Raw genomic sequence first — 21,115 nt, forward strand, 5'->3', positions numbered from 1 at the left:
GTAAATACAAACACGCGCGCACACAGGGCCTTGCCAAACAATTCTATTTCAAAATGACTGTGGCATTTAATCTCAAAACAAGGGAGACAATTTTACTGGAGTATCTGCAAACGTCTCGCCTCCACGTTTTACAAAGCACCCTTATGCTGTAAAAATAAAAACTGTGGCTTCCATTTGTTGCTTCATGTTTTTCAAGTGGTGCCTGACAATTCTGATTCATATCAGTGGGAGATCTAATAATAAAAAGCATAATTTTATTTCATATTCTAAAGATTGTATTCATAATTGTCATGGCTGGTTAGCACGTGCGCCTCACAGTTCAGAGGTTGTGGGTTTGATTCCGGCCCCCGGCCTTGTTTGTCTCTGTGTGCCCTGCAACTGGCTGGCATCCATTTCAGGGTGTACTCCACCTACTGCCCGATGACAGCTGGGATAGGCTGCAGCACGCCCGCGACCCTTGTGAGGATAAGCGGTATAGATAATGGATGGATGGGTAATTGTCATGGTTGGGCTCTCTGCCGGTTGCCATGTTTTTGTTTTGTTTCCTCTCTCTCCTTCCCAGTGGCGGACTGACTGAGGTGCGTTCCTTGCAGCGCTGCACCTGTTGCATATTCCAACCAGGAGACTTAAAAGGGACTTTGAGAGCAACAAGCTGTTGTCGGATTATTCTCTTCTGCTCACGATCATCTCCACGTCATACTTATTCATGATTCATAGTTCTTTGTCTTTGCCTTTTTTGTCATCGTAGTGTTTCACGTGTGTAAGTATTTGTTCCGCGTCGCTTTGTTTGCTCGAGGTAGCGTTTGATTTATTTTCGTTTGTAGTTCCTTGCCTACATTTTACTGTATTTGTATAATTGCCTTTTGCAAGCGTTTTGTGTTTCGTTTTCCAGGCTGCTTTTTGCCAGCGTCTTTTGTTGTACTTTATCTACTACTATAATAAAGTACTATACTATTTATGTTTTTCTGTAATAAATTATGTTTTTATTTTTATTCAAATTTTGTTTGTGTCTATTTTAGTGAACCTGTGACAATAATATATTTTAACAGACCTCAGACCATCACACAGCAGGTGAATTTACACTGAGACTAGATTGCACACAGGTGGACTCTATTTATCATCATCAGTCATTTTAAGTCAACATTGGATCATTCTGAAAGGAAATGATGAGGAAAGTTCTGGAGTGAGTTACTCGAGGGAACATATCCTTCATGTTTGCTATCACTCCCTGCTTCAACACACCTGATTCAAATGATCAGCATTGTTATCAGGCTTCTGAAGAGCTTGCTGGTGAGCTGATCATTTGAATCAGGTGTGTTGCAGCAGAGAGAGATGGAAAATTTGCAGGATAGGTGCCCTCGAGGACCGGAGTTGGAGACCCCTGACTGGCTGCGCTGGCAGTAAAGTGGGCTGAACAATTTCACACGCCTCACTTTCAGTGTTTTAGTTCTAAAAAGCTGTTAAAAATATTATATGAATTTTGTTCCACCTCACAATTGTGTCCCACTTGGTGTTGATTCTAAGCCCAAAAATAATCAAATTTTATATCTTTATTTGAAGCCTGAAATGTGGCAAAAGGTAAAAAAAAAAGTTCAAGGGGGCCAAATACTTTTGCATGTTGTTCAGGCTCACAGGGAGCTGGCGCCTAGCCTACGACCTAATGATGGTACAAAGTCACGGGGGAAAACATGCAAACTACACACAGGACGGCCGGGGCCGGAATCGAACCCCTGACCTCTGAACTGTGAGGTGGACGTGCTAACCAGTCGACCACCGTGCCGCCCTATATTAATATAATGTAATTGATAGGGATGTATCGGGAAGGCGTGGGTGTATTAATACGTTTCGGTATGGCATGTTCAATTCGGTCCACTTGCGTTCGGTTCGGTCTACTTATTAGCTTACGCACGGACACTGACTGGGAGAGGAGGGTGGCGGCACAAAAGAGAGAGCCAGAAAAGAGCCAGAGCTCGAAGGTCCCCGCGTACACTGCGTACACTGCAAAACGTCAAACTTATGTTTAAAATATATATATATATTTTTGGGTACCGAAAATATACTGAACCGAACCAACATGTGATTTAGCGTACCGTTACACCCCTAGTAACTGAATATATTTGCTTCTGTAGCGCAGTTGTACTTTCTGTATTGTGTTCTGTTTGTACATTCTCTTTGTATTTGTACGTTCTGTTACTCTTCTCTTCGTATTAAGATCTCTTTTTTCCGGTGGTTACTTCATACTTAATGTCATGCGGTCACGTGAGTAGCGAGTTCAATCCAATTGCTTGAATGCGGAAGCAATTGTCCGCTGGCCGAGGAGAAAGTGACACATGCCGGGGATTGTTTGCTGCAGGTAAGTTAACGTATATTATCGATTTAAAATCACATCGAAGGGTATAATCCGTAAAGCAACTACCGTGAACTGTAGGAGCCGACTATCTGAACCAACTGCCGAGCGAGTGAGGAAGTGAAGTGGAGCGTATGCGTATGCTCAACTGACGGAATTGGTGAGTGTGTCAACTTAGTTTGTCAACTTGTCTTTCTAGGTATCTGAACATCAGTTTAGTCTTGCAATTTGGTGAGATTTTTGATGCCATATTTCTTAAATATGAAATATGATCGAAACTGGAATGCAACGATACACTTATGTTTGCCTATTTATATTTATATATTGTACAATATTGGAATAATTGAATGTTGAGGCTATTTATAACGCAGTTGTGTTATTTGAATAAGCTATTTGCAGAGCTAGGCACTTGACCCTTTTTTGCCGGTCCGGTCGCGACCCTCCACCCTTGACCTGGGTACCCTTCCGGCCGCGACCCTCCGCCCTTATTCATAAAAATGATCACCCCCCCGCCCCGTTCTGCCCTCTGGTTAGTTTTTTTTTGCAGTAGCAATGAGCTGTGTGCTGCATCCTCTCTCTCCTCTCCGTGTGGGAAACTGTATGTCATCGCAACATGTGACATAATGGACCGATCAGAGCAGCAACAATTTCTGATGGGTGCGTGACATGTGTTGTAGACCTGTCGCCAAGAGCACAATCCGTCAGTCACGTCAATCAATGCGGCAGTTGTCGCTCGTGCCGACGCGGGAGTAGAAACAAGCCTAAAAAGAAGCCTTTCACTGAGTAGGCTGAGATTAAATTTGGCCGCCTCGCGAGCACAACAAACGCATGAGGGCCGATTAGTGGGCCGGACTAAAATCTACTTCCGGCCATGCTTAGTCCAGCCCTTTTTTTAAATTTGTCAAATTTGTACACCTACAGTTGAGCTGTTGGATTCAATCGTCGGACTGAGGAACTACATATGGATTGATTAGTTCAAAAGATTAGATTAGTAATTTGAAATATTAGATTCATTCAAAATATTATATTATTAATAGATTAATAGTTTGTAAGAACGAATATTTAAATCGAATATGTAATATTTAATGTACAATATTAATATTAATATCTAAGAATATTTAAATGCTTTTTTTTTTTTTTTCCATTTATCGTTGTCTGTGATGAGTGTTGTCTGTCTTTATAAAATAATAATTCTGGTGCCAATTCAACTTTCATGGTGTCCAGTTCTTAATCCCCACTCCGAAAGTAGAACCTCTGTCTTCTGATTCTGGCCTAAATTCATAGCCATGTCGCTATTTGTACGTGTAAATTTGCTACATGATACATTCATATAGGATAGCGTGCATGCTCCACTTCACCTCCATGTTATGAAACAATGTTCACCTGTTTTTCTGACACATTTACACAAATAAAGAAATCTGCTTATTCTGACAGTTTCAGGATAGACATGCCACCGTTTCTGATAATCACTGCAGCACGATACTACTATTGTAGTTAAAAAATGTATCCAACTTAGTGCAGCGTTGGTCATGTTATAACAGTTTTCATGGTGTCAGAGCTTTTAGAGCCCAAAATAAGGCATAGGCGACCCTCCAAATTTCATATGCAGTAAAAATCTTGACAGGTAACTAGGTTACTATTACTCTGGGTTTAACACACTAGAGAGGAGTGTGTTAATAACTAATAATTATCAGTAATTGCACAGGAGACTCCATGTAATGAAACAATACTCCTAAGTGTTGAACTAGGTCACATTATGAATACATGTTTTTCAGAATTATTTCTTTTAACCTGCGTAACCATAGTTTGTTTCCCTCTGCCACCTTCTCAACATAAGATAACATAACAGTGAAATTCATTAACATGACTTGCGCCAGTTCTTCTTTGTCTCCAGAGAGAATTTTTATGAACACAGAACTCTCACCCCTGTAATTAGCAGCCAAATTAGTTTTCTGTGTTGTTCATCATACTAAACTTGAGGGAAATGGTCAGCACAGCAGAGGGACCAAACCATTGCAATTACTACCCTATAGTGATGAGATATATCAAACAGTTGTGTTGACCATCCATCCCGATAAAAAGCATTTACAGTTCTACATTACACAATGTGAATTTGTATTTTCTTTTTATATATAACGTTAGCATCACTGCTCCTTCAAGGGCAGTACATGAATATTTTGATTTGATCTTATGATCAAGGCTTCATATGTTTTATACCGACACAGTGGACCATGTTCTACATCAACGGTGTTGAGATTTACCTTAGTGCTGTGTTAGGGTCTGCACTGACAATTTTTTTGTTTAAAATTAATTAAATTAAAGTTTAAAAACATGTTCATTGCAGGAAGGATTTTTTTACTTGATAAAAACTATTTCATCCATAACCCTAACCCTTATCCTCACTATATGGTCATGGCCTCATGGGCATGCTGGAGCCTATCCTTGGCCTAATTGCTCAGGGCTCAAGTAACTACCAATCACGGCTGACCTGTTTTCTGAAGCAGAACCGTAATTGGTCATAACCTGAGCACTGAGCAGTTGTGACGTCATTTTCAGTGGACAGAAATGACAAAAGGCTAAAAAGGGGTGGATTTTGCTGCTTATTCCACATACGCCTTATTAATCAGAATGCCGTGTGTCAAGTAGTGGGCCTGCTGAGAACATATTCTTGGATTTTTGGGTTGATTTTTGCCTTTAAGCAAGATACTGAACCCCCCTTTGTGTGTCACTGATCCATGAATGTAAAGACAGTGCTAAAGCACTTTGAGTACCTCAAAGGTAGAAAAAGTGAAAGCCCATTTCACACATTTCACTCATAATACATTTTGAGGAATGATTTAGAGGAAGTCCTCAATTTGCAAATGAGTTCTGTTCCTACACTGGCGATGTAACCCGAATTTCACGTATGTCGGATTTCACGTTAAATTATTAATTTACATCAAAATACTTATATATATATATATATATATATATATATATATATATATATATATATATATATATATATATATATATATATCGAGAGAGAGAGAGAGAGAGAGATAGATATATGTATATATATATATATATATATATATATATATGTAGGGTTGGGCAAGTTACTTCCAAAATGTAATATATTACATATTATTAGTGACTTGCATGTGAAAGTAACACGTTTCTTTACAGTATTACTCTATTTGTAGAGTAATGCATTACTCAAGTTTACGTTAATTTTAAATTACTTTTTCAAAAATCGGGGATTAATTTATTTAATAATGATTTCAAGACCTTAAAAGGAAAATGCAAAATTTACTGCCATACTCTAGCTGGTAAAGTTAACTTATGAGCATATTTAACTATATAGTGTGGTCTATAATATTAAATGTTTCGACTCTATGGTGTAGTGGGACATCACTACCTTTGATCAATATTTGTCCATCCATCCATTATCTGTACCGCTTCTCCTCACAAGGGTCGCGGGGCATGCTGGAGCCTATCCCAGCTGTCTTTGGGCAGTAGGCGGGGGACACCCTGAACTGGTTGCCAGCCAATCGCAGGGCACACAGAGACAAACATCCGCACTCACAATCACACCTAGGGGCAATTTAGAGTATCCAATCAACTTACCATGCATGTTTTTGGAATGTGGGAGGAAACCGGAGTGCCCGGAGAAAACCCACGCAGGCACGGGGAGAACATGCAAACTCCACACAGGGAGGCCGGAGCCGGGATCGAACCCACGACTTCTGAACTGTGAGGCGGACGTGCTAACCAGTCGACCACCGTGCCGCCATCAATATTTGTATCAATAAGATTTATTTTTTAAATATAAATATTGGAACTGATATTTTGTCCAGTAAATAAATAATCACAGACTGTAAACCACAAATGAAATTATCATTATTCTCAAATTAATTTACACACTGGAGGCGGCATGGCTCAGTGGTAGAGTGGTCCTTTCCCAACCGGCAGGTTGTGGGTTCAATCCCCGGCCATTGTGACCATGTTGAAGTATCCTTGAGCAAGATACTGAACCCCCAGTTGCTCCCGATGCTCGGGGTCGCTGGGAGTAATAACTTATTATCAAGTAATAATAAGAGTAAACCTACTTGATAAATGATGTCAACATATGTATTATGGTCCCAAAATTTGTAACGCGTTACCGATCTCAGTAACTGTAATAATATTACAAAAAAAATCGGAGTAACATGTTACATTACGTCGTTGTACTAAATGTAATGTAATTACTGTACTGCGTTACTCTTGTTGCGCGTTACCCCAACTCTGTATATATGTATATATGTATATATGTATATATATATATATATATATATATATATATATATATATATATATATATATATATTCATATATATATATATGGATGGATGGATAGATAGATACATAGATAGATAGATAAAAATAAGATGCCGTAATCACAATTACTGCTGAGGGGTAGATGAGGGAAGGAGAGGCGGGCAAATTAGTTTCCTCAAACCATCTGAGTTGATCTAACTCATCAGGTTATACGGTGTGGCAGGGCAGCTACTGGACGTGGCATGAAAGTGACCCCGGCAATCTCAAGATTTGCTGTGATGAGAATCAATGATATCAAGACAAATCTTGAAGAAGACACTGATACCTGGATACATATTATTACTGACATTTGACTTATTGCTGCAGTGTACAGATCATGTCAAGAGGCCACTAATCTCTGGGATGTATCAACAGGCAGACATATTTTCCAAGAAGCAATGACTGCAGACCTTTTTAAATGATGTCAAAAGTCCTCAAATGATAACAGATAGGCTCGAGAAAAATCTGTCAAGCTTGCCCCCATCAGGGATGTCTATGACCGAGGAGTGCAACTCTTTTCACTGATGTTCAACCCAGTGCCAGAGGTGATAGTGGATACATTTCTTAAAAAATAAACTCAACCCAGAAAACAAGCTCATATTTTTTAGCAAGTTGGACATTTCTAAGCCAGGGTGTCTCGAAAAGCAGAATTTGCCTTGTTCACACAGCTGCAGAGCTCACCTGGCACTCTGTCCACATCATCAGCAACACAAAGCGCATCCACGCCAGCACTGTCTTCAGCCAGCCATGCCTCAACACCAACCACAACAGCCACAATCCCACTAAAAGCGGATTTGTGATTCTAAAAGAAAGATGCGTCGGAAGGAAAAAAAAGAAAAACGTTTGTGTTTATAGCTAAAAATAAAACACTAAAAGTGTTACTTTTTGACACGTGCATCTAATCTTGCACAGATTGGCATGTTCTTGCGGTGGTTTGATTTGCTGGATTGGTTTGATTGAGCCTGTTAATCTGTATATTGAGTTCTTCCTTGTTCAGTTTTTCTTGTTATGCTTGTATTAAGAGCTATTTCCGAACCAAATAACTTATTTGCCTTTTCGAAGTAAATGTATATGGGTCAAAATTGACTTTGTATCGCATCTGCTCGCAGTGGGGAGAATAAAAATGAACAAATATTTTCACTGGATACTTTTCTCTTCCTAAAGAGGACCAGTTGCTTTTATCATTCCTGCTCACTCACCCATCACTTGTCTCTCACCACTCTCATCCTGAATAATGCCGAGAAACCTTGATTCGCAAACTTCATTCCTTCTGAGTTTCTGATCACAAATCAAAATGTTTGAGAACAGAAGCAATTTTTCCCATTAAAATGAATGGAAATCAAACTGATTCATTCCAGCCACAGAACCAACCAGACGCCTGGCAAAGAACGAACGGCTGGGAGGCCCCCTGCACAGACTACGTAACCTTGCCCGCATCTCCGGCAGCGGTAAGGGTAGTCTTTCCCTCTAAAAGTTGCACTATTCAAATTACGAATGTTTGTCAAATTAATAGATTTGAAAGTTGTCTGGGTCCGGATGTGAACTGGAGCCCATCTCTTATCAAACCCTGGTTTAAGTGATAATATGTCGAGAAAAAAAAGAAAAAATGTTTTTCACTCGCCAAAGCACAACAAGATAACATAGTACGCACAGGTCTTGGACGTGGTGAGACGCAGGAGGAGCCCGAACAGGAGGCAACCCACAGATCCCAGTCCCCCCACGTAGCAAAATCCCAGGAGAGTAGTTCCACAGCAGCGGATTAAGTGGAGCCCAGCGAGCAGATGGACTGAATGGCTGCAGTTTGATGAGGACGTGTCCAACATCGTACGAGCCACAGCCAAAGGAGACGTCGACAGCAGACTCCATGCAATGAGCACCATCATCGTCAGCTATGGCTCAGAAAGCGACACTGAGACCACCCCCTACACCATGAAGCGCAGGTCCACTAAAATACACCGACTGCGGAAGGAGCTTCGAACCCTGAAGAAACAGTTCAAGAGAGCTGCTGATGAGGATAAGCAAGCTTTGGAAGAGGTACGTAACATCCTGTTGGAGAAGTTGAAAATTCTCCGCAGAGCAGAGTGGCACAGGAGGCGTGGAAGAGAGAGAGCAAAGAAGCGGGCAGCCTTCATTGCTAATCCCTTCCAGTTCTCTAAACAGCTGCTCGGGGACAAGCGGAGTGGCCGACTTGAGTTCCCAAGAGAGGAAGTGAATCGCTTCCTCCAGAACTCGATGTGCGACCCACTGAGGGGTCAAGACCTAGGCCCCAACAGAGCGTTCATCAGCCCTGCCCCACCAACGGCAGAGTTCAAGATGACAGAGCATAGTCTGAGGGAGGTTGAAGAGGTCATCAAGGAAACCCGCTCATCATCTTCCCCGGGCCCCAGTGGTGTACCTTACCTCGTCTACAAGCGCTGTCCAGAGCTTCTCCGGCATCTGTGGAAATGAAGGTGATCTGGCGAAGAGGGAAAGTAGTCGACCAGTGGAGATGTGCTGAGGAAGTTTAGATCCCCAAGTAGGAGGACTCGAAAAAGATCAACCAGTTCTGGACCATCTCACTACTGAGTGTGGAAGGGAAGGTGTTTTTCAGCATTGTCTCCCGAATTCCTCCTTAAGAACAACTACATTGACACTTCAGTGCAGAATGGTGGGATCCCGGGAGTTCACGGCTGTCTAGAGCACAATGGCGTAATCACACAGCTCATTAGACAGGCCCATGAGAGCAAAGGAGACCTTGCTGTGTTGTGGTTGGACCTGACTAACGCCTACAGGTCCATCCCAAACAAACTAGTTGAGCTCGCGCTACACCTACACCATGTTCCCAGCAAGATCAAGGACCTGATCCTGGATTATTATGATAATTTCAGGCTCAGGGTCACTTCTGGGTCTGTAACCTCAGACTGGCATCACCTCGAGAAAGGAATAATAACAGGATGTACCATCTCCGTTGTTCTTTTTGCACTGGCGATGAACAGGCTGCTGAGGTGGAATGCAGAGGGCCTCTATCCAGATCAGGTGTTTGACAGCCCCCAATAAGAGCCTACATGGATGACCTTACCACCACAACAACATCAGTCCCAGGGAGCAGGTGGATCTTGCAGGGAATGGAGAGGCTCATGCTTTGGGCCAGGATGAGTTTCAAGCCCGCTAAGTCAAGGTCTATGGTACTGAAGAAGGGGAAAGTGGTGGACAAATTCCGATTCTCAATCTCAGGAACGGCAATACCATCGATTACGGAGCAACCAGTCAAGAGCCTGGGAAAGCTCTTTGACTCCAGCCTGAAAGACTCTGCTGCTATCCAGAAGTCCACTGATGAGCTTGGAGGGTGGCTCACTAAGATGGACAAGTCTGGCTTGCCTGGTAGATTTAAAACCTGGGTCTACCAGCACTCCATCCTTCCTAGAGTCCTGTGGCCTCTACTCGTGTATGCAGTCCCAGTAACAACGGTGGAGTCCTGTGAAAAGGAAGATAAGCAGCTTCCTGCGGAGATGGCAGGGTCTTCCCCGCAGCCTCAACAGCGCTGCCATGTATGGGACAAGTAACACCCTGCAGCTACCCTTCAGTGGGCTCACTAAAGAATTCAAGGTGGCACGCACGAGAGAAGCCCTGCAGTACAGAGACTCCAGGGACTGCAAGGTGTCATCAGCCAGGAAGTGGAAGGCAGAAAAGGCAGTCGAGGTGGCTGAGTCACGCCTACGGCAAAAGGCGTTGGTTGGTGTCGTGGCAACAGGGAGAACAGGCTTGGGCTACTTCCCAAAGACCCAAGTCAGCCAGGCCCGGGAGAAAGGTAAAAAACATCTACTCCAGGAGGAGGGCCAAGCAGGCGAGGAGGAAGAGCGAGTGGGCAGGGTGGTGGGACTCCGGCAACAGGGGGTATGGACAAGATAGGAGAGCGCCTTACAGCACAAAGTTATCTGGTCAAACATGCAGGCAGACTTCCACCGCGTCCGCTTCCTTGTGGTGGCAGTCTACGCCCTCCCTAGCGTAGCAAACCTCCACGAGTGGGGGAAGAGCGAGACACCCACCTGCCCCCTTTGCTCCGGAAGTGGCTCCTTGGAACATCTCCTCGGCATTTGTCCAAAGTCCCTGGCTGACGGTCGCTATCGTTGGCGCCATGACCAGGTACTCAAAGAAGTTGCTGAGAGCATAGCCTTGGCCATCAGCACCACCAAACACCATCATGCAATCTCCTTCATCAAAGCTGGAGAGAGACTTCGCGCGCGTCCACAGGCAACAACGGGACTCCTCCACACGGCTCTTGATTGGCAGCTGCACGTTGATTTGGGAAAACAACTGAGATTCACCCATCACATCGTAGCAACATCTCTGCGGCCAGACATGATCATTATCTCAGAGGCTTCAAAACACCTGATCATGCTGGAACTTAGTGTACCCTGGGAAGAGCGGATTGAGTAAGCCAACGAAAGGAAACGTGCCAAGTATCAGGAACTGGTGGAGGAGTACAGGGGCAGGGGCTGGAGGACCTTGTATGAGTCAATAGTAGTTGACTGTAGAGGCTTTGCAGGACGCGCCCCCTGCAAAGTCCTTGGCCGATTGGGAGTCACAGGGGCGGCCAAGAAGAGGCCCATTCAAACCGCAAGCAAAGCTGCAGACAAAGCCACTAGGTGGCTGTGGCTGTGGCTGAAAAGGGCAGATCCGTGGGTTGCTACTGGGACACAAGCCGGGACTTGATCACCCCGGCTGGGTCGCCTGGGCGAGGGTGTATGATGTTGTGAGACCCAAAACACCCCATGAACCCAGGATACATCACTGATGATGTGTCCCAGTGCATCCAGGAGATGTATCTTTCAAGCAAGTCAAGTAACTGCCAGGAAAACATAACCTCCTTTGGCAAAGGTAAAAAGGGTAAACAAATAACTTTCTATGGTAGGGAAGATGGGCTCTGCCATCAATTCTGTGTGTGTATGCGCGTGCGTGCCTGTGTGTGGTTGCAGGTACGTCTCTGTGTATTTTTGTAAACATGTGCATTTGCGTATGTTTGCGTGTTTACAGAGCTTTTATGTCATGTCTTTATCTCCACATTGATCCCCTCTCATTTGCTCTGCTCTGTGGCTAAGCCAGCATGAGGCGAGACATTGTAGATTTCATTCCTCATCTTAGAGGTAAGGATACAAATGCCCCTATGTGAGAATGTGCGAGAGTGTGTTTGTGAGAAAGCCTAAGTGAAGTGAAAGTACAAATAATCATAAATTGTTACTTACTGGATGTGCACGCATGTATTGCATACATCAAAATTTACCTCTGCCTGAAACTGTATACATGTGTGTATTTTTTTTTTTTTCTTTCCTGTAGCACCGTATGTTCTACAGTATACACCGTAATCTGTGTCTCCATGTTTACCTTACCTCACAGCTGTCTGATCCCGGGCTTATGCTCAAGTCATTGAGCAGTCACCACCATTCAGGAACTCACTCCTTGGTGCATAATGCATGCGGAAAAAAACAGCTTAGGGGCACATCAATTCTCCTGGCTTAACTGTATGATGGGTGGTGCGTGTGTGCGTGTGTGTGTGTGTGCTTTCAACAGATGCATTTTCTTACAGGAAAGCCACCCGAAAATTAGTATTTGTGTGTGAGGTGGAGATCTTTGTCACATGTTATATTGTGCTATAATTAGTGTATTGAACCAAATGTCACTGAGATTTAAGGAGATTTAAGCCTTTATTAAACGTCCGTATCCCCCATGACAACAGCGACAAAGTTTTAAATACAAACGATTTTCATATCCCCAAATGAATTTCAGAGTCTCATGTCTCATACTGTGATAGTGACATGTGATTTGTTTTGTGTTTACTTTGTCCCAGAAATTATTAAAAGATAGTTTAGAATACTCAAAGATGAGAGAGTCTTCTGTCATTTGTACATTGCATGCAAAGTGGGAGCAGTATCAGAAATGTAGTATGAATACTTCACATAATGGAGAATAAAACATGACATTAAAGAGGCGTCCGTTGTTTTTGTGGTGCGCAAAAAAACTCTTTGTTGTCTCCAAAAGAATTGCAATGAGGAAACAACAAACAACCTGACAAATGCACTACTAAGGAACAATATTAACCCTTTCATGTTTCCTAACAAGCTGCACTATAATCACACATTAAACATCTACACAGCTCTCCTCCACATTGATGCTAAATTACAAATTACATGCAACGTAATTACTTCACCTAACCCACTCTTGCTGAATGTAAATCCCACAAAGCATTCATTTTGAAGAACATCATCATTATTTAATTTTCCCCAGAAAGTGAACAACACAATTTCGTTTGATTACGAGCTGTGCACTCATGCATTATAAACGACTCAATCATTTCATTACATTTCAAGTCATTGCAGGGGAATGGCGTATGCTAAATCAGTATTCATCAGTCCACATTCCTTGTTTGATGATAATTTCTCATTTCACAAGATTAAACAGCATATTATCGCCGAAGACCTACATAAAGCACAGGGCTCAATTTCCGAGAAACAAACGCAAAAAAATAAACTATGGGTAGGGGGACGACACTCAAATCAGGATATATTTTGGGATATTTGGTTGGGTGGTATCAAGATCTAATTTGGTTCCCAGAAAATATAGTCACACACAGTAACGGTTGCCAATATGCATATGTGCACTCCTAGGAAGTGGGAGCATGATTGGTGCCTAAGAACCAAGTGCTCCTCCCTCAGCGCCCTGCGAGCAGACACCAGACAGCAGTCGTCCAGTGTGCCAGTCAGAATGTAGGTTCACCGAGAACGATCAAAGAGTGCTCCAAGCACCGAGGGATTTAATGTCCCCATGATGAGCGGGTAGAGAGAATCAAGGGGACGGGCTGGGGCAGAGAAAAGGGGGCAAGATGGAATGAGAGGAAGAAACCGATGAGGGCTATGAAAGAATGAACGATCCAAAGCGAGTACGACGGTAAAACTGGAAGCAGAATGGCTGAGTGACGACAAGGATGTGAGAATCGGAGATGAGGAACAGATGGAGGAAAAAAAAGAACAGAGGGAGAAGGAGATCAAGAGGAACAGGGATAGAAAAAAATGAGAGGAAAGCGCTATTAGTGAAAATGAATGGAGAACTAAGAACCTCGGGCTGAAAGCTTCTTAGCAGCATAAGGGATGATTGCAACTATCACATCGCCCCTCATCTTTTTCCCCAAAGTTGCTGTCTTCTTCCAACAATGCATACAGAATACAATGGAATGATAACTGGGGAGTGAGAAGTGGGCCAAACAAGGAAGGGAGGAGGAACTTGAGGCCTGAAAGAGAAAGAGCAGTTTTGTCTTGTCACTGTCTTCTTCCTTTCCAGTCCCGACTCACCCAGCTTTCTGCACAGCTCAAATTTCATTCATCGTTATCATTTTACCGTCATTATTTTACTATTATGAAATGTACTTATCCTCAGATCATTTTGATGCTGTGTTATTGTTACGATTTTTTTCATCCTGATCTTTTTGTTGTTTAGATGACATTTAGTTTTGTTTCATTTTATGTCTTATTTCCTTGTGCCTTTTTATGTCTTGCTTGTTAGATTTTGTTTCCCCCTGTTCTCGTCAACCTGGCCCCTAACTAGGAAAGGTGCAAAGGAATGCCACTCAAACTGGGAGGTCCAAGTCGCGAAGTCAGAGAACAAATATCTTCGCCGACTTCACTGGCCTCCTTCAATCTGACGTCGCTCGACAATGGTGACCCCAATGGAGACACACCATGGGCTCATCTCAAGTCTCTCAGCAAAGATCCTAGCTCCTCGTTCCTCAAAACTTTCAAAATTTCCAAAAAGTTGTCCTCACGCCGACATATTAAGGAGCATCTCAAATGTATTAAATGTGCAACAATGCGCTAGGATCGAGCATCGAGAAGCTTCCACGGGCGATCTTAAGTCGAAGGTCTTAGTTTAAAATTAAACTACTTTGTTTAAAATCACCACACACAATGCTTGAATGCTCTCAATGATGAGGACATTACATTTCAGCTATCATCAACACATTAACAGTGATCTTTTATTTGTCTGTTTGTTTTTTCTGGCCTTTTTGTGACCCTCAACACCAGCAAGAGATTTATGAATTTAAGTGGCATTGGTTTCAGTGCATGTAGCTTTCACTGACAAGTGCCGTCCATGATTTCACCCATTCATAACCATCTGAAGAGGAAATCGTAAAATGTAAACAGTTTATTTGGACAAAGGGAGGATCCACATATAGAGCACATCATAAATGTGATAATTATACAAACCATGAAATATCCACTCTGATATCAATTTTAACATTTTTTGAGGCTATATGCTCAGGTCTGATGTGATTCCCTCTCAACATGACTCCAGGCATTAGTTTTGCTCCATAGCACCTCCAGAGGCAAGCTGTCACACTTAACGTCATACACATAATCAGAGCGCACAGAGCTTATGCACATGAAACAAAACACCCACATCCCTACACCCACTTGCACCTTCTGGCACTGTGCATGTGTGACATTTACTGTATGTGCAAATGAAAACATGTCCAGTTGGCATAAACACACACTATAAGAGACTTCCACATAGATTCACAGAGACGCAGAACCAGTATCTGTACACTGTGCATGTACTTTCTAGGATGATATTTCCCTAACTTCAAATGACTATGCAATATCTTTGTGAATGCAATCATGTCATACTACAGAAATACCCCCCTGTAAATGCTTAACCGCATATTGGAACCAATATAACAAGATGCCTATTATTGTATTTCAGGAGAAATACAGTAAGTCTGACCTTGAGTACAAATACTTATTATCCCCAGAATCAAATTGGCACTCCAAAAATGGAATTGGCCTGATGTGCAGTTTCTCATAACAAGTGCCAACTGTGTAGTATTTAAGAGGGTGCTGGCAGTGACACAGTGGTGTGTGAGTGTGCTGCCGTTTATGGAGCTGCCAGTGTCTCATTCCTGGCTAAATATTTATAACGGAGAATGGCAATAAGTCAGTCAGACAAACACACACACACATGCATATGCTCAAAGAAAGTGAGAGGAATAGCGAGAGGGAAAGAGGAAGGGCAGAGCTTATTATTTAATGTCATACTTGGCAGAAACCTGTCAGAAACCACAAAACGGAAGGGTTGCCAGGCACTAGCACAACTAAATAAATTGTCTTCTTCCACTCAAGACATGAACAAGCTTAATGAATTAAGAGCAGGACCCCTTTCCTCCTTCTCTTGCTTGTAATGTGCAGACAATTTCTGGTGTGGATTTTGAACCAGTGGGCAGTGTCAGCAATATTCAAGCAACACAGCAGTAAATCAAAACAAAGGGCAGCTGGAATGATCTCTCTATTATGAATTGCTCTTACAGGTAAACGCACACACACACACACACTCGCAGGCCATTACCTTCAGTGATAGTCGCCCAGCTTCCCAAACAATGGCTTCAAAAGTCAAATTAGCAAACAATACAGTGTGCTCCCAGAGCATCTGTGATGAAAACGTTGCGTCTGAGCCAGGCCACATTCCTGCCACCACTCTTATCTCCACCAAACACACTATCTAACAAATTGGAAATGGGGTCCACTTAAGTATCGCTGTGTGTGCGCGTGGGTGTGTGTGTGTGTGTGTGTGTGCTCTGCTGTTGGAATATTGTGTGTCTGTTCATTAAGCAACAGGGTGCTCTCAACTCATGCTTCCTATCTTTTCATAGCTGTTTAAATGATCTAAGGCACTTCTCATTTGTTAAGACAGCGGTGATTGGCTCGTGATGCAGTTGAGGCACACAGAGAGCGAGATTTTGATTGGCCAATAAAAAAGAACTTGCATTCAGATAGTGGCGGGAACTTTAAACGGTAATGATCAGGGAAATACAGCTAATCATTACAGGCAAAGTGTGAGGGAAACATGGATGAGGCACACACTGCCGTCTATAATTATTCCATAATAATATACAGAATTATTCAATCCTGGTTAAGATGTATTTTTTTTAGCTTCTAAATATATTGAGTCCTCCACTTTTTAAGGCTTTTAAAACATTTTAACCAGGGTGCCACTAATTATGAAGGGCACTGTATAAGGACAACAGTTGAAAAATCAAACATAACTGCAGTCTCTTATATGTAGTATTGTGTGATCTTACTTGTCTTTGTTTTCATCACTCAATATGTGTGTGAGCATGTGTAAAAACGTGTTTGTGGTGTTCAGTGAGGAATCAAAGCATATGGACCAGAAGTGAGAGAAGCCTAGTTTGTCTGATTAGGTCCCTCCGGGGAATTTGGAGAAGCTAGTGGGAGGTATGCCACTGCTGTGGTTGTTAAAACAGTCTTTTACACACAGGCGCGCGCACGCAAACACACACACATGAAGTGTAATGTTTATATATGCACACATGCTCAGTTGAATTTAAATGTCTATGATGTAATTTATTTTCTATAGTTAGCTGTGCTTTCTCGTAGAATGTTCTCAGAGCACCACGATGTTAATTGCCACAAGAACTTGCTTCACTTTTTTGTTTTGGACTAGTTTAAATTGCTGAGTTATATTAACAATGTTGTAAACACACACACGCAGGGAAAATAATCCTGGAGAGTTTCAGGAGGAGTATAGCTGTAGTGAATGGAATGTGCATTTTTTTTTTAAAGACAAATGCACAATTCATACATGAGTTTTACAAACTGAATATATCTGTACCGTGTAATAAAATGCATTTTATTATTCGACACTGCATCAATTAAGTTGTTTATCCCGTGTAGTCACAGTGCAATAGCACACATGAACCCTGTAATATTATTTCTTTTTTACATGGACAAACAGTGTCATAAGGCCTAGATGGACCAATCTGTCGTTGGCCAAATGTGACAGACACTTACCCCCTGTGGAGTCGGTCCGGCTGTCGGCACGTCACGCTGGAAAATACGCCGAAAAACGACCGACAGCGATGCTGACCATTAAAGTACCTTCTGCGCATGACTGAGATGTAATACACATCTATAACATCGGCCGCGGTAGTCACCATTTCTCATGGTTAGAAAACTCCAACCGGAAAGATGTTGGCCGGGGGCGGATTATAAAAATAGAAACAATGCATTCAACTATATAATTCGCTCATGATGAACTCCCACGCGAAGTAAACCCTCACGTTCTTGACACAGTATCGTGAAATTGTCAACCCTCGCTCTTGTACTTGTAAGATTAATGCAGCAAAGGCGTGCTCACTGTTTATCCTCATTTGTTACTTCCCAAGCTACGAGTGCTGATTTGCTAGTTAACAGCCAACCAGAGTGACCAAATGACATGACTCACGATGCCGATTCAACATGCTAAAACACCCACCAGACGCTTCCTGAAGGGTTACGACGCTACGACGGTGGTCACTACACCAATCAGACAGCGCAATCAGACGCCACGACGCTTCACGACCTCCGACGTCGGATTGGTGTATCTAGGCCTTTAGAAGCTGTTATTTCACTTCACATTGTACACATGTACAGTAAATCTTTTTCAGTCCTTATTTTGCCCCCATGCTAATGCATTCCTTTTTCTCTTTTAGTTCAGAATATTTGTCCTTTATCAGCTGTCCGTTGTTTCGATAATGTGACCTGCCAGCTCTACCTCAAAATGCTGATGGTGTCTTGTGTGTGTTGGAGGGGAAGTCTGTTAAAATTGACTGTATACCACCAATTTCAACTGTTTGTAGTTATTTGGGTTTCATCTAACCCAGCATAGTAGCACAACCGCCTCACAGTTCTAAGGTTGGGTTCGATATTGGATATTGCATCCCTGTGAATTGTTTGCACCCAATCCCGACGCTAGCGGGAGTTTTCTGTAATCCAGGTTACTCCCACTTTCCAACAACATGCATGCTAGGTTCATTTAAGACTCTAAATTGTTGTGCATGTGAGAGTGATATGTATACAGTACGTGCCCTGCGATTGGCTTGCGACCAATCCATTGGGTACCCTGCCTCTGGCCTGAAGTCGGGTAGGATAGGCTCCAGTGCACCCAAGGCACTAGTGGTCATCAGCGGTATAGAAGATGGATACTGTGATGAATGGCTGGATGGATATGGATGGATCTTTCTCACTTCTCTAGTTAGATGTAAAGTGGATTTGAATTTTGTACTTTGCCTGCCCACATATACCGGTAAATAATTTATTTAAATGTAAATATCTTCAAAAATGACTCTGACAGAATATTGGCTAAGGGCATAGTCTATTACAAGCAATAATGAAGTTCAGACAAAGTATGTATATGTTTGAGAGACCTCATCTATTCGTTTTTTTAACCCTCTGATGCAACAACATATTCGCACCCCTGTTAATGCAAAACATGGGTCAAAAATGACCCCCTTCTAGTTTTCATGTTATTTCCTGCCGCCTGAGTTTTCTTTGCTGCATCTTTGGAAATCTTTGTATTTCATAATTTATTAATCCAAATTGATGAACAGTCGGCGTGCATTAGTGACACCAGCCATGTAACCAGGGTGCTCTACAGTGAAGCTGGTGTAAGCATTGAAAGTGGCAATATCCAGCATATTGTACCACAGAACCATGGGCCATCTTCCTGTTCACCGCTTGTATGTGTAGGTGCCAACCATCTGATGATCTGTTGTGTCCACTCCTCTTTTTGTTCTATTGTAGTAGTGAATCACGTCGGCTTTCTTCTTTGGAGTGTCATCCACTGCTTTGTCATTGTGCATTGTGCTCAGAAGGACAACAGCCTTTCCTTTTTTCTGCACATAGCTCACCATGTTCATGTTACCACTGAACCCGAATTCTGAGCTATGAAGCAGCCGTGATTTTGATGGCTTCATGATTGGTGGTATGTCTGGCTTGTTCTGGCAAAGAGTCCCTACAATAGTCAGGTTCTTCTTAAGGAGCTTCTCAGCCAGAGGGACACTGGTGAAGAAGTTGTCAATTGTGATGTTGCGACCTATGAGAGGAAAGGAGCAACAAAATGTTCAACATAGAATTTGAAATGATATCAATTCTAACAGTGTTGTAGAACTTATATATTTTTTTATATTCTATATTCATCTGTTTGTATAATTCCACTGCTCAATTTTAGGACGATGTTCTCTCTAAGGTTCCTCTGCACCTCCTCTCCTGGCTGTCTCCGTGTGTATATAATTCTATCTATTCCATAAGGGACCCTTGCATCACACATCCAGAAGATTTTCATTCCATACTTTGCAGGCTTGCTAGGCATATACTGCAAAAACCCGCACCTGCCACGGAATGGCACCAGCTGTTCATCTATGGTGACACAGTCACTGGGGATGAACTGCAGTCGTTAAGGAAACAGTTCCACACATATCTAAATGTGGTCTTTTTCCAAGCACAACGCGCTAGTCCTCTTGCCGTCAAACTGTATGAAGCGGCGGATATCCTCATATCTCCTGAGCCCCATTGTGGCCTTGTACATTGGATTTTGCAGCTGATCTAGAAACAGCTCTCGCAAGGCCACATCCCAGTTCTTCTCCCCCCCTGAAAAGAGGGTCAAACCAATAAAGGCCGTGAATTCCTCTTTCTCTATATTTCTCCACACTTTCCCTTTAGCTGCGGCTGCTCTGTGTCCCTCTAAGTTGGTGCATTTTAGAATCTCCTCAATGATGTTTTCAGTGATGAACATATCCCATGCATCTTTTGGTGAAATAGTTCTTGATCCAGGTGTAGGTCCTGGGTAACTTCTGAGAATGTTATAACTCCTTGTTCTGCTGGAAGTGGGGGGATTCTCATTCCAGTATACAAATACATCCCTAATTACAAACATGCTAAAATTCAAAAAGTTCCTACCAAGTACCACAGTGAAGGCAGGTGGGTCATTTCTGACCCATGTGTGTGAAGTTGATGTGCGAATACAAAAGTTGTGTTTGTTCATAGAGTAAGAAAGGAAACATAAAAATGATGATTAGTGCTGAACAAAAACATAATATTTACTGAATATATGTGATAGTAAACAATGAAATACATTTATTTCAAATTTATAGCTAAGCAACACTCAGGCTTACATGAGATAACATCAAAAATCGATGTGGGTCATTTTTGACCCATGTTGTGCATTGGAAGGGTTGCAATAAAAAAGGTTTTTATTCAAGAAATATGAAGATAAATAATTGAATAACAATATTTATTGACCAAAAACAAGTTAATTGAGGAATACCTGGGATGCTGAAAGATAACATTAAGTTATTACAAAGATACAGATACTGTATCTTGGTTGGGTCAATTTTGACCCATGTTGTGCATCAAAGGGAAGTCTATCTATCTATCTGTCTATCTAAATACAATAGCATTAAAGCGCAGCCTTCAATAAATAAGATAACACAGTTCTGTCTTGACTTGGCAGACTGGTTTGTTCCACTCATGACAGAGAGCTAGTTTAATGATAAGGAACTACACTCATTTACTTAAATGACTCCAAAGCTCTTGACATGACAGGGAAAATTGAATAATATATGAGCCCCAC

The 21,115-nt window shown here is 42.3% G+C and overlaps 1 pseudogene; it reads left to right on the forward strand.

Moving 5' to 3' along the window:
- Positions 1 to 8,554: 8,554 nt before the first annotated feature.
- LOC147145613 (uncharacterized) lies at positions 8,555 to 11,413 on the forward strand (annotated as a pseudogene).
- The last annotated feature ends 9,702 nt before the right edge of the window (positions 11,414 to 21,115 follow it).

Source organism: Filicampus tigris, chromosome 6 (genome assembly GCF_054856515.1).
Source record: "Filicampus tigris isolate MCC_2025a chromosome 6, RoL_Ftig_1.0, whole genome shotgun sequence".
Classification (NCBI taxonomy): domain Eukaryota; kingdom Metazoa; phylum Chordata; class Actinopteri; order Syngnathiformes; family Syngnathidae; genus Filicampus; species Filicampus tigris.